This window comes from Pleurodeles waltl, chromosome 7 (assembly GCF_031143425.1).
Source record: "Pleurodeles waltl isolate 20211129_DDA chromosome 7, aPleWal1.hap1.20221129, whole genome shotgun sequence".
Classification (NCBI taxonomy): Eukaryota; Metazoa; Chordata; class Amphibia; order Caudata; family Salamandridae; genus Pleurodeles; species Pleurodeles waltl.
Window position 1 is genome coordinate 1,319,098,255 of NC_090446.1, and position 13,951 is coordinate 1,319,112,205.

The 13,951-nt window shown below is 42.7% G+C and overlaps 1 protein-coding gene across 2 annotated transcripts in view; it reads right to left on the bottom strand.

Moving 5' to 3' along the window:
* LOC138246243 (uncharacterized) overlaps positions 1 to 13,951 on the bottom strand; it is a 796,965-nt gene that overhangs the window by 346,489 nt on the left and 436,525 nt on the right. The gene's annotated exons all lie outside the window — the stretch shown is intronic.

Sequence of the window (13,951 nt, forward strand, 5' to 3'; positions counted from 1 at the left end):
AACAGGACGAAATGTAATTATACAGTAGTTGGTCCCTGCTCTGAAAGAGAAAAGGGAGGGACAAAAAGGCAGAACTGACCACTAGTGAGCAAGGATTTCTAAAGGACAATGCAACCAACAAATGAAATCCCTTTAAGCCCATAGTATAAGTATACTTAAAAGTAAACACAAGGTTGAATGGTTAGGCCCGACTTAAAAATTAAATTACAATGAGCACAGCATGGTTCTTGTTCGAGCAGGCACATTTTATGCCTGCACTTACTGGAAATCGGACACATCCATTTCCACAACTCAGCTGCCAAGTAAACCTGAGGGAAGCTGCCCATAGTCCCTGAACCTGTCTGGGTGCGGACAGGTGCAGACAGGCTTGTCTTAGGCATTCCTTCGGCACGGCAGGGTCATGTCCACTCTATGATGGCGTTTTCATCGGATTCAAACCCTCCACAGGGCTTTAAGGTCATAAAAACTGGAGTGCAAATTGGCGGTTTTGAGATTTTACCCCCAAGATTCCCACTCGCCCTTTTTCCAGGCTGCGGGAGAGAGGTAAATAGTGCAAACACAAAAGCTCCCAAACAGTCCCCGTACTATGATAGCATTTTTATAGCATCTGAATCCCCTACAGACTTATGCGGCCATTAAACTAGAGCAAACCTTGGAGGCTCTGAGATTTTACCCCCAAGATGGCTGCTCACGCTTCTTCCTAACACTGAAGGATAGGAAAAAAATAATGGCAATACAAAAGCCCTTAAACAGTCCCCCAATAGAATATAATAGCAGGACTCAATGCCACAGAAAAGACAGTAAAACAAAGATATGAGCAACTAAAAAGCCTAATACAGGCACAAACTATTCTCTGTGCTGCGCATCCACGTTATGATGACGTTTTTATAGTCTGTGAACCCTCCACAGAGCTAAAAGGCATAAAAACTAGAGCCTACATTGGAGGTTCTGAGATTTTAGTCCCAAAGATGGCTGCTCACCTTTCTTCGCAACTAACACTGCAGGGTAGTGGAAAATAGTGCCAACACAAATGATCCCAGACAGTCCCCCAACAGAATATAAGGTCAGCAGGATTCACTGCCAGAGAAAAATCACTCAAAACAAAGGTATGCACAAACTATTTTCTCCACTGCCCACACACAGGAACACATCTCTATTTCAGGTACACAACCTCATAATTTCATCTACTGGCATTGAAACATGTGACTCATAGGTTACAGAATTATTTATAGATTTAGAGGAGCACTGAAGCCTCTGATTGGTCCTCTATGTGCTAGGAAGGGAAGAGTGTAAGAAATGGATTGAAGAATGGAAGAACAGTACAAAAGTTGGATCAAGAATCAAAAATGAACTGAGGAAATTGCATTCAGTAAACAGGTGTAGAGGAAATTATATGGGCCACATAGGGTACCAGATATAAAGTTTGCCTGAATTTTAGAGAGTGCACTCTAAAGGTGTGTACAGAAGGACAATGACTGTGTGCTCTGAACAAGGGAGCCTAGTGACTTCAAACTATTGTGCTTAATGACACATGTTGTCCAGGAGACTATTGATACAAATGAGTGAGCTGTTGTGGCTAATGCCACAATTGGTAATGTTGTGGTGAGACGTGCATGTCCATTAGAGATTTGCAGCATGTCCAGAAGAGGCACAGAAGAATACTTTATACGTTTTAGGTGGTTACAATATTGGAGATCATAAATCACTCCTTTACTCATGACTGCTATTGGTGTGATATGAGGTTCTGTTGCATTATCTTCATGGATCCCAAGACCGGTATTGGTTGTGAATGAAGGACTAAGATTTTGATACGGAATTCCTAGTTTATGACCCTTTACGGTCTGCAATATTGTAATTGCCTAAAACTTTGTGCACACAGAAAATCAAACATGGTGATACCAGTATTACAGATATATGCTTTTCCTGATGAAGTTCTTGTTGAAGGGCAAAACACGTCAGCTGGGCTGGATGTATCTATTTTGTGAAGAATAAACTTTTTTGAAGACTCACCTCTACCTTTTTTTTGTGTGTGTATGGATTAATGGAAGAATCTCTTGATCCATGTGCATGGATTTTGCCATAATTGAACTGTCTTTCTTTTCTAAATCTGGATATTATCACAATTCCCCAGTGATTATTTTGGCAGCTCTCCCTATTTCCATTTTTTTGGGGTTTTGTACAGTAAGGATACTCTGTTGCAATGGCGATGGACTATCCTTATCCCCAAGAATACGGTCCACCCACGGAACTTAGATTCGGGCAGATCTTGGCTTAATCACAATGGAGACTACTCTGTTTCTGCTGCCCGGTGGAGTAAAGACTGTTGGAAGCAGACCTGTATATCCATCTACATAATTTAGATGGGTGGAGTTAGAGGACAGTTTTCATTGCCCATCACTCCCAGGAAAACACTCATGGTAAGGAGCAGAGAAAACTGCTACATGCTCCCCTCATAGAGGGAGACGACTCTGATGGTGAGCAAAACATTTTCCTTTTTACTTTCTCCCAAAAACATTTTTGAAAATAAAAAAAGAAAGCAGTTTGGTGCATGGCTCCTTCATATTGACAAAGCCCTGCACCAAACAGGAAACAAAACTGATAGGAACTAGCATGATGACTGTTCATGCCAATGCATTCCAAATGACCACCAGCTTGACGTACATTTCTAAATTAAGCGAGCTGTACTTCTGTCAGGTCAACTAAGTAATTTACTCTTTCTCCCTGATGGAGAAAGGCCACCAGCCCATATCTAAATTGGGCCATATCTCCAAGAGAGAGCACTAAACAATGTATTTTAATGAAGGATAGTAGGTGTGCCTAGTGCAGGACACAAATCTGTGGGCTAAAGTGCTTAATTTGAGCCAGTGTTTGCTGGTGAGGGCCACAGGCACCTATGTTTGGGGAACAGCACTTATTATTCCTGATGAGATATTTCCTGAGAGCAAGAGAGGAGAAATAACATAAAAGGGAAAGAAGGAGTAAAAGAAAGATGGAAAACCTGTCATAGAAGGAGAAAGCACAACTGAGATACAGTGTCAGGGAGTGTCTAGTAGTGGACTACAGAGGAATGAGGTTGATGAATGTCTACACAGCCTTGGTATTTGACACACTAACGTAATAGCACCAGCCGTGTTTTGGGCACTCAAAAGTTAAGCACAGGACATCACAGAGAGAAGGCATGCTGGAAATACTGTGATGACCAGTGTGCTGGGAACATGTCAAAACACCTGGTTAGTGAGATGGCATAATGAACAGCCCCGGAGAAAGATTTGAATGATTCTGCTCCATTGCAAATTACTGGTAGTAATGATGTGTCAGTGCTGATGCATGGCGCTAGTGCTCTCTTTGTCATCAGCTTGGTTTGGTTCCTGAGACCGACAAGAAGTGTCAATACAGGTGCTTCATCTGTTAGGAGAAATGTATTAATATAACTTTAGAATTTCTAATATTTGCGTACTTTAAGTTGGTATAGTTTGTATAGAAAGAGTAAATAATGTTTCCCTGACTATAACTAAGCTTTAACCTTTATTTTTTTCAATGAATTTCAATGATTTTTTTTTAGTTAAATTGTGAGTTAAATCATAGAGGTGAGTGTCATCAGTGCTGTGAAGTGCAGTGTCTTAGAATGTAGTGTCATGGAGTAGAGTGGAGTGCCGTAGGATTGTATGTAGTAAAGTGTCAAAGTGGAATCAAGTGTTATAGGGTGGAGTGGCATCTCATCGAGTGGAGTGGCGTATTGTACAGTAGAGTGGAGTGGCACAGAGTGCAGTGACATGCAGTGTAGTGGCATGTCGTACTCTGAAATGGTGTGTTGTAGAGTGGAGTAGCGTGCAGTGTTGTAGAGGGGAATAGAGTGCAACAGAATGGAGTGTTGTGTTGTAGAGTGAAATGGCATGCCATATACTGGACAGGGATTTCATAGAGTGAAGTGAAGTGGCGTCTTGTACAGTGCCCTTGAGTTGAGCAGAATGGTGTAGAATGTAGGGGCATAGAGTGGAGTGAAGTGTTATAGAGTTCAGTGGCGTATAGTGGAGCGGCGTGTTATAGAGTGCTGTGTCATACAGTGTCACAGAGGGTAGTAAATTGGGGTACAGTGGTGAGGCATAGAGTAGAGTGAAGTGTTGTAGAGTGAAATGGCCTAGTGTAGGGTGGAGTGGCAGGGGTCATAGTGGAGTGGCATACAGTGCAGTTGCATGTTATCGAGTGGAGTGGTAGATCGTACAGTGGAGTGGCGTGGAGTGTCATACACTGGAGATGTGTGTCAGAGTACAGTGACATAGAATTTAGAGCATGAAATGGACTACAGTGTTGTAGAGTGGAGTGGCATACTGTAGAAAAGAGTGATGTGGAGTGTCATAGACTTGTGTGTTGTACAGTATTCTGAAGGGGAGTAGGTTGTCATACAGTGAAGTGGGGTAGAATGTAGTGGCTTATCATAGAGTGGAGTGGTCTATCAGAGTGGCATGTCATTCAGTGTCATAGAGCGGAGAGGCATATAATAGAGTGGCGTACAGTGGAGTGGTATGTCGTAGAGTGGAGTGGCATGTCATACATAAGAGAGGAATGTCGCCAAATGCAGTGGTGTGGAGCGTTGTGGAGTGTCATGCAGGGCAGTGGCATATGGTATAGTGGAATGGTACAAGATAGGGTGGAATCATGTGTGGTTAAATGGAATACAGTAGAGCGGCATACGGCTGAGTGGCATGGGGTGGAATGTCATACAGTGTTGTGTCGTCAAGTGTCATGGCACAGAGAGTTATGGTGTACTGTGCTGTGGCACAGTGTTGCAGTGTAGATGTGTAGAGTGGAGTGGTGTAGAGTGAAGTGGAATAGAGTGGAGTGGCATACAGTTGAGTGGTGTGTCGTAAAGTGGAATGGGGTGTCAGTATCATAAAGTGGAGTAGTATAGCGTACGGTGGAGGGGCATAGAGTGGAGTACAGTGTTGTAGAATGGAGAGGCATACAATGAAGTTGCATGCTGTACAGTGTTATAGTGGAGTGGCATAGACAGTTATAAAGGGGAGTGGCATACATTCGTTTAGAGTGTCATGAAGTAGAGTGGAGTAGTGGAGTACAGTAGAGTATAATGCAGTAGCATGTTATAGAGTAGAGGAGAGTAAAGAGGCATGGAGTGGCATTTAGTAAGTTGCGTAGAGTGTTGTAGAGTTAAGTAGAGTGTTGTAGAGTAGTGTTGGGTGTTGTAAAGTGAAGTGAAGTGTCAGAGGGTCGTTGAGTGGAGCTGAATGGTGTACAGTGGAGGGGCATACAGTGAGGTAGAGCAGTGGTCATTAACCTTTTGACTTCTCTGGACACCCACTTAATTATTACTGGAATCTGCCCCCGATCAATTTTTGGAATCAGTAGTCCCCCAGTGAGTCATTATTGGATGGAAGAGACCCAGACAAAGCAATTGTCATGTTTTGAGCAGCAAAATAATACACAACATTAAGGAACGAAGCAAATACACATATTACTTATTCATCTACATACACTTTAGTTATCTAATAATGTTATATATTTTTTCAAAGCTTTTTTTTCAGACCACCTGAGTAGCTGCCGTGGACCTCCAGGGCTCCCCAGACCACAGGTTAAGAGCTACTAGAGTGAAGTGTTGTTAAGTGGCATAGAGTGTAGTGGCATTTCGTACAGTAGAGTGGAGTAGTGTGTCATAGAGTGGTCTGTTGTACAGTGGCTTATACTAGAGGTATGTTGTTTGGAGTAGCATACAATGCAGTGAGATGTTGTAAAGTGTTGGGGGCCCTGTGGTAGATGTGAGTGATGTGTGATAGAGTGGAGTAGCATATCGTAGAGTTGAGTAGCATGCCATGGAGTGTTATAGATTGAAATGGACTGTTGTACAGTGAAGTGGGTTGTCTTGGAATGGAGTGACATGTCAGAGTGCATTGGCATGTCGTACAGTGGAGCGGTCCATTGTGTCATAGAGTATTGTTTAAAGAGAAGTAATGTAAAAATGGCTGAATGGACTTAAATGACTTAAACGCAGCAAAAATAATGAAAATAGGGTGTAAAGGGTCCTTTCTGGTAGTAGGTGTAAATTGTTTCAGTAGTTTTAAAGTTATAGGGCCTGATTCACAAGGTAAACTTACACTCTTGTGTAAGTTTATGATTGTTTGCTATTCACAAAGGTATTATAAGAGTAGTTTCTTTATGACTCCAGAGTTATTGCACATAAAAAGATAGGACAGTCCTGCCTTTTTGTGTGTGCAGACTCGTAAAGATACTACTAGCAAACTGCTTTTGGGACTAGCAAATAACAATAAACTTCCACTAAAGTGTAAGTTTACCCTTCTGAATCTGGCCCATAGGAAATGTTGTGCTATACCGCATTACAATGCAAAATAGTTGCAATTGGTTAATGACTGCTCTTACAAAACTGAAAGGCATCCATATTGATTAGACCACACTTTGGGCCTGATTACAACTTTGGAGGACGGTGTTAAACCGTCCCAAAAGTGGCGGATATACCACCTACCGTATTACGAGTCCATTATATCCTATGGAACTCGTAATACGGTAGGTGGTATATCCGCCACTTTTGGGACGGTTTAACACCGTCCTCCAAAGTTGTAATCAGGCCCTTTGTCTGTGTTCTGGCTTTTAATTGTAAATATAGTGTTGTACTGATTTGTAAGTGTATATGAAGGGATGAGTCCGTTTATATAAATGTGTATATATAAGCAGTAGTACCATATTGTTTGGAACACACTTAGGGTCTGATTTAGAACTTGGCAGTTACTTTGTCACAATGGTGACAGATATGCCATCTGCAGAAATTTAAAACCCATAGAATCAAAGACCCATCTGCCAAATTCTAAATCAGGCCCTTAGCCTATGTTCTGGATTATATTTCCATGTAAAGCCCAGAACACAGCCTAAGGGCCTGATTAGGACCTTGGTGGATGAGATACTCCATCACAAACATGACGGATATCCCACCTGCCATTTTACAAGTTCCATAGGATATAATGGAATTTGTAATATGGTCGACAGGCTATACGTCACGTTTGTTACACAGTATCCCATCTGCCGTCATAGACCCAGATTTAGATCTTGGTGAAGGGGTTACTCCCTCACAAATGTGAAGGATAACCCATCTGCCGAAATCTAAATCCTATACAAAACATTGGGATTTAGATTTCGGCAGACGGGATGGAGTAACCCGTCTGCTGAGATCTAAATCAGGTCCCAAGTGTGGCCTAACACAATATTTCACCCTTGCAAAATTGAAAGTGTGAAATATAATTTACACCCCGCTTAGAATGCATTATGGGTTCTGAGGGGCAATATAGTGTAGTACAGTGTACTTAGAAGAAAATGTAAAAAACTAAATACGTAAAAAATGAAAGAAACACTATACTAGACCACATTGTTTTTCTTTTTTTCGAGTGTTAAAGTGTGTTAAAGTATTTTCTAGGTAGTACCTCAGTAATCCTTCACCTTTCTTAAAAAATATTAATAGAACTACTTTTCCCTACCTTTTCATACTTATCAAAAAGTGCCTCTATCCTTCCTATGCACTTATAAACTAGTAGTACACTATAGGGCACATGTATGTACCATGTTTCCTGTCGCAAATGGCCCGATTAGCAGAATCGGACCATTTGCGACAGGAAAAAAACATTTTAGAATGTACAGAGCCTATTTTGCGATTCAGTAATATATTTACCGAATCACAAATTAGGTTTGCGAGTCAAATTAGGAAGGGGTATCCCCTTCCTAATTGCGAGTCACAGTGCGATGTAGCATAGTTTTGTTACCGTGAATGCGGTCACAAAACAACCCCAGTTAGCACCGGTTTCAAACTGGTGCTATTCCATTCGCAAACAGCAAACAGGAAGGAGTCCGCATGGTTCCCCCTCCCCTTTATGAATGGCAGCGAAAATATTTTTTCAGAGCAGGCAGTGGTCTGAAAAATTAGCATTTTTGTTTTTGAAATGCATCTTGTTTTCCTTTATTTGAAAGCAGTCACAGCCATGGTGGTGTGCTGTCTCCAGCAGGCCACCATCCCTGTAAGGGCAGCCATTCCCAATGGGGTCTCAAATTGTGACCTACCTCATGAATATTCATGAGGTAGGTCATTTGCAACCCCATTGCGAATCGCAAACAGTGTAAAGTACTCTGTTGTACATAATGTTTTGTGGCTTGCAATTTGCGATGTGCAAACAAGTCACAAATTGCGAGTCGCAAAACTCGGGGTTGTACATCTGGCCCTAAATTTCTACTTAAAACCCACAACCCAGACTAATATCCTCATAACGAGGCTGGCGGTCCTAGGACTCCTAGCCCCGCAGTAGCAGTCAGACTGCAGCGGCGGTCCGACCTCCACATCACAAGACCTGCCTAAAGTCTGCCATCCCCGCCAGGAGAACGGGGTGACAGCAGTCGGGCTTGTACATAGCCATAGCGGTGTTGAACTCAGTGCCGCCAGGCTGAGTACACCCCCTCGCTTTTCCCAGCCTTTTTATAGCGGGCACACCAACATGAAAAGGCTTGCAGAAGGCCAGTGCCTGGGGCCCCCTGCCCAGCATCGTCAAAATGCACACTGTCTGCTTGGTTGGATTAATGTATAGTTACTAAAATTACTATACGTTAAACAAAACATAGAAATTCATTGAAAAAAAGGAAGGTTACAGGGACGTTATCGTTAGGAAACAGAATAAAAAAAATGGAAATTCACTTAGAAAACCAAAGGCTACAGGGACATTACAGTTAGGCTCACATTTTAAACATACAAAACCATAGAAATTCACCAGTTATAGTTAGAAGCACAAGTTATAGTTACCTTAGGGCACAAGTTACAGTTACTTGAGGGAACTAGCTATAACTGGTAAATTTCTATGGTTTCATACATTTAAAATGTGAGCCTAACTATAATGTCCCTTTAACTTTTGTTTTTCAAGTGAATATATATATATATATAAATATATTTATATATATATGTCTATCTACACATATATACACATATGTATATATATATATATATATATATATATTTAGATATGTGTGTGTGTGTGTATATCTTTATAAAACAAAATATAAAATAAACTACACAAGCATTGGAAACTGTAAAGTCAAACTTATACTACTTATACCTTAAATTTATAATTCATGCAACACATTCACATTCTTATAACTCACACACCTCCATATAAACTGTATCGAACTTGGCAGCCACACTACAATAACTATAACTCATATCTTCTTATGCCCTTTCATATTACATCACTGCTATCATTTGTGAGAGACAGGGCTGTTAAATGAAGGGGGTGTGGTATTCCACCTGGAATCTCACTGTGGATTGAGAATGTGGAATGCACACTCTGAGATTCCAGATGCTGTAGTGAATCCTAGTTTGTTTTTACCAGGATAACAGGAGTTATCTTAGCCGTAGGCTTGTAAACTCATGCCCCCGTCACCTAGTGACTTTTAACCTACTTAGCTTGCTCTGTCTTAGTCCATTTAATTATTTATTTCCTTTAAGATGGTTGCCTTGTTTATAGTTAGGCCACTTGTTATGAGTTTTATTATCAGTGTCACTGCGCCAAGGTGTCAAGATCAAGCACGAAAGTCAAACAAACAGTAGGTGTTCACACTTAGGGATTTTCCCTCTCTATACTTTCGAGGGATTGTTGATATCAATTGCCGTCCCAAGCATGCCTGTTATCTATTGCTTTGAATTACACCTATGTCAGGGGACCTTGTAGATCTGTATAAATACATCACACTTTAGACAGATAATCAGAGGGATTCCGACCAGAGGGCATCGCCACCATCGCTGATACCAATGCTGCAGTCATATTGACGCTGACCCAGTCTTCGTGTCCCTGCGGAGTCTGAGATAGAGACCTCATTCCAAGGTAACGAGGGTTGGGGGCTCCTCTCATGGGCACAACTTTGGCAGATTAGGTTTAACGAACTCAGCTCTCCTTTTAGGTAGGAGGTTAGACCTATTCTCCTTAAGGTATTAGGGCTTATTCCATCTTATACATATATATTTCTTTCATATATTGCACAATGGTGGGGGTCTTAAAAACAATGACTCTCTTCTTCACAATACTGTTGCTTGGTATATTCATTATCCTAATCATTGCAGTTCATGCAACTTATCGCAAATTGCAGTTATGTTGAATAAAAACTATTATAACTTCATTGCATCTGTGTTATTGCCTTAGTTTGCATGAGACATAATAAATCTGTGAGAAAAGGGTAATTTCCGTTTAACCACGACAACCCTGAGAAATCTTACTTTGAGTCCATGCATAAGCGACTGCTACAAATCACCTTTTACTATTGTGTTTCTGGTGAGGTACTGCTAGTAAGCCGGTAAGGTTTGGACAACAGTTACAATTAGTTGTAGGAAAACACTTAGGGGGTCATTCTAACCCTGACGGGCGGCGGAGGCCGCCTGCCAGAGTTCCCCCCTCCAGAACACCACTCCGCGGTCATAAGACCGCTGCGGTGATTCTGGCTTTTGCACTGGGCTGGCGGGCGGCCGCCAAAAGGCCGCCCGCCAGCCCAGTGCAAAAGAGCCTTCCCACGAGGACACCGGCTCAGAATTGAGCTGGCGGAGTGGGAAGGTGCAACGGGTGCAGTGGCACCCGTCGCATATTTCAGTGTCTGCAATGCAGACACTGAAATGCAAAGTGGGGCCCTCTTACGGGGGCCCCACGACAACCCATACCGCCATCCTGTTCCTGGCGGGAGAACCGCCAGGAACAGGATGGCGGTATGGGCTGTCAGAATCCCCCATGGCATGGGGGATTCCCAGGGCAGCGGAAAACCGGCGGGAGACCGCCGGTTTTCCACTTCTGACCGCGGCAAAACCGCCGCGGTCAGAATGCCCTGTGGGGCACCGCCAGCCTGTTGGCGGTGCTCCCGCCGACCCTGGCCCCGGCGGTAAGGAACCGCTGGGGTCAGAATCACCCCCTTAGTCACCTACAAACGAAAGTACTGTCATCCTGAGACCAGCAGTCTTGCTCAGAGCAAGAGTCCAAACTACGACATGGCGCCACCAACGATGGTGTTTAGGCACTAATTTACGGTTACCCTGACTATCACTGTCTCACAGACAACAGGTACCCTAAGTACCATTATACGGAGACGTCCATGGTCTTTGGGAGAATCCTCCTCAGCTGAACAAGTAACACCTAATTAAGCTGTAGGTTGTTCGAGCTCGAACTCATAAAAAGGAACAAACTTCCCCTATTTGGTGTTCTGTTTCTCTAAACAACTATGGCTGATACCATAGATATTCCTGCGAACGCTAGACAGGCACTTACACAACATTTATTAGCGCATGGCCTTAGAGAAAAGGGCGGGGTGTTACTTTGATTATAGAAGCAACTGAAGCATACCAAACAGAGACTTTTTACAGTTAGGTCACGTTTCCTGAGGCCGACCAAAGAACACATACATTTCACACATATGAAATTGCGAACGTACCTGTAAGATACGAAGCATACCAGTATCATGAAATATCGCTCACATATCAAGAGCATCAGAATTGGTTTGAAGGCGCCCTTCCACATGTACTAAGACGGGTTGAGGCTAGGTCCTTTGAGTAATGAGGGACCTACATGGCCTATGTTTGCCACATATACACCTCACCCAGGCATACAAACAATGCCGATCGCAGATTTACGGGTATTATATAATGAATTAGTGGCATTATATAGACGATTGGTTCAGTTCGTAATGCAAACGTTGAACACTACACCAGCGCGTCCAGCACCACCAGTAACTGGTGGATATCAATTGGCTACTGGGATCAATCCACAGACAGTGCATACTATTATGGGGAAAGTGCCCACGGAAAGGGAAAAAATACCGTTCTGGATTGCGCAGAAAACAAATCAGCTGGAAGCTGTGTTCCCCCATACGGGGTCACAAGAAAAATATAGACTGCTCACTATGTGCTTGCCGTTTGGAATGCTTCCCTCGGTGGAGGACTGTGCCACATGGGGTACAGTCTTCGCTGCCATTTATACTACCACACATGGTACCTAAAACAAATACAAAATGAACATGGGTCTGCACCGGCCCTGGATCTGGGGATGAAATTGATGCGTAACGTTGACGCCGTCTCCTCAATCATACTGAGTAATATTAAAGGGGAAGCGGTGGCACTGGCAATACGCCAGTGTCTCTGGGAAACTCCAAATGTGGAACAAGAGAGACAGCTACCGAAAATAATTTCCGATACCTATACTAGTATAGGATGGGATAGTTTGGGAGCCAAACCTAAAAAATTGGAATTGCCAAGTACCACCCATAAGGAAGGTACATAGCAGGCACAAGAGGGCTCTAAAAAGCTCTGGGATAAACAAAAAGATTTCAAACAGAGGAGAAATAGAAGAGCTGATTCTCCACATCCGGAGTGCTCCGAAAGGAGGTATAATCTCAGAAATAGGGAAAACGTTAGAACTTCAGACAGATATACTGATTCACGTCCTTCTCGTTCCTTTCAGGACGCACCGGATAAACATAGCGAGAGAGGGGGCCGTCAAGATCGACGTCCGGAATACGTGAAAGAAAAGAAAGAATCACCAAAGTCTACCATTAAGAAAGAAGAAAAGACTCCTCAGCAAAAGCCACAGTTTAAAAAGAAGAAAGTGGCAGCACTGACAGTTAAAAATGCCAGTAGTATTGAGAACACTGTTGAGGAACAAGAAGTGGGCCGTGACTCTGTTGGACAGCGCGGCAGAGGTCACGATATGTCACCAGAGTCTGAAAGATCATCTGGATGCGACAGCAACTAGCGATTACATCGCAGTTGAGACGGCGGATGGCCACGTCCTCCCACCCAATAGGGTTTATGATTTAACGATTCAGATAGAGGGAGACGTGGAAAGAATTATTAATGTAATTTTTTGGGATGAACTCACTAGTGATATCCTATTGGCCGAGAGAGGCTGGCCCCCTGAACACGTCCGCAATCTCCCTCATGGGGAAGATGTCATTTTGCCTTTCTTCTCCGATCTTGTTCCAGAGGCAGATAAAAAAGCCTATGCTGTCGAATGGGCTTTAGCGCAGGCACCTGCATTATACTGTATTCATGTTGGTTGGGACAAGGACTCTCGTTGTCATGTTATTCCCGTTAGGTCTACACCCCACCCGCAACCACAATACCCTGTTAAGCATGAAGCAAAAGCTCCGGTGATGGAGATACTGTCACAACTTGAATACCAGGGAGTGATTGAGCCCTGTACATTGGCAATGAATAATCCATTATTTCCCGTTGCAAAACCAGATCATTCATATCGAATAGTGGTTGATTATAGACACTTAAATAGTCATACTCGCACATATGCTATACAAAATTCACACAGCACAGCACTGATAAACAATATAGTGCGTAAAAAATATAAAACTACATTGGATATATCTAATGGGTTTTTCTGCCAGAATTTAGCACATGAAAGTAGGGACCTAAGTGCGTTTTCATTTGGCTCTCAGGAACGCTTTTGTTGTTTACCTCAAGGCTATAAAAATAGCCCAGGACTGTTTTCAGCCCGTGTGACATCAATTTTGCACGAGCTTGATTCCGATGCACTGTCCTATGTGGATGATATCTATCTCACTGATGAGGCCCTCGACATTCATCTTGCGAGGGTCAATCAGATTATTTTAGGATTTGCAGCCTTCTGTTATAAATTTAATTTTAAGAAAAGCAAAATAGCCTTTCTTAGTGTATTGTTCCTGGGATATGAGCTATCAAACAAGTGGAAGAGCCTGGCCCCGCACTTCCTAGAAAAGTGTGCTCAACTACAGCCTCCAAACACACTTAAGAAACTACAGTCATTATTGGGTTTCTTTAATTTTGGTAGAACATACATTCCAGATTATGCAGAACGCATCAAACCACTTTATGACTTAATTCAGCCCAATTTTTCTAGCAGAGGATGGACGATTGAACACACACACATCCTTA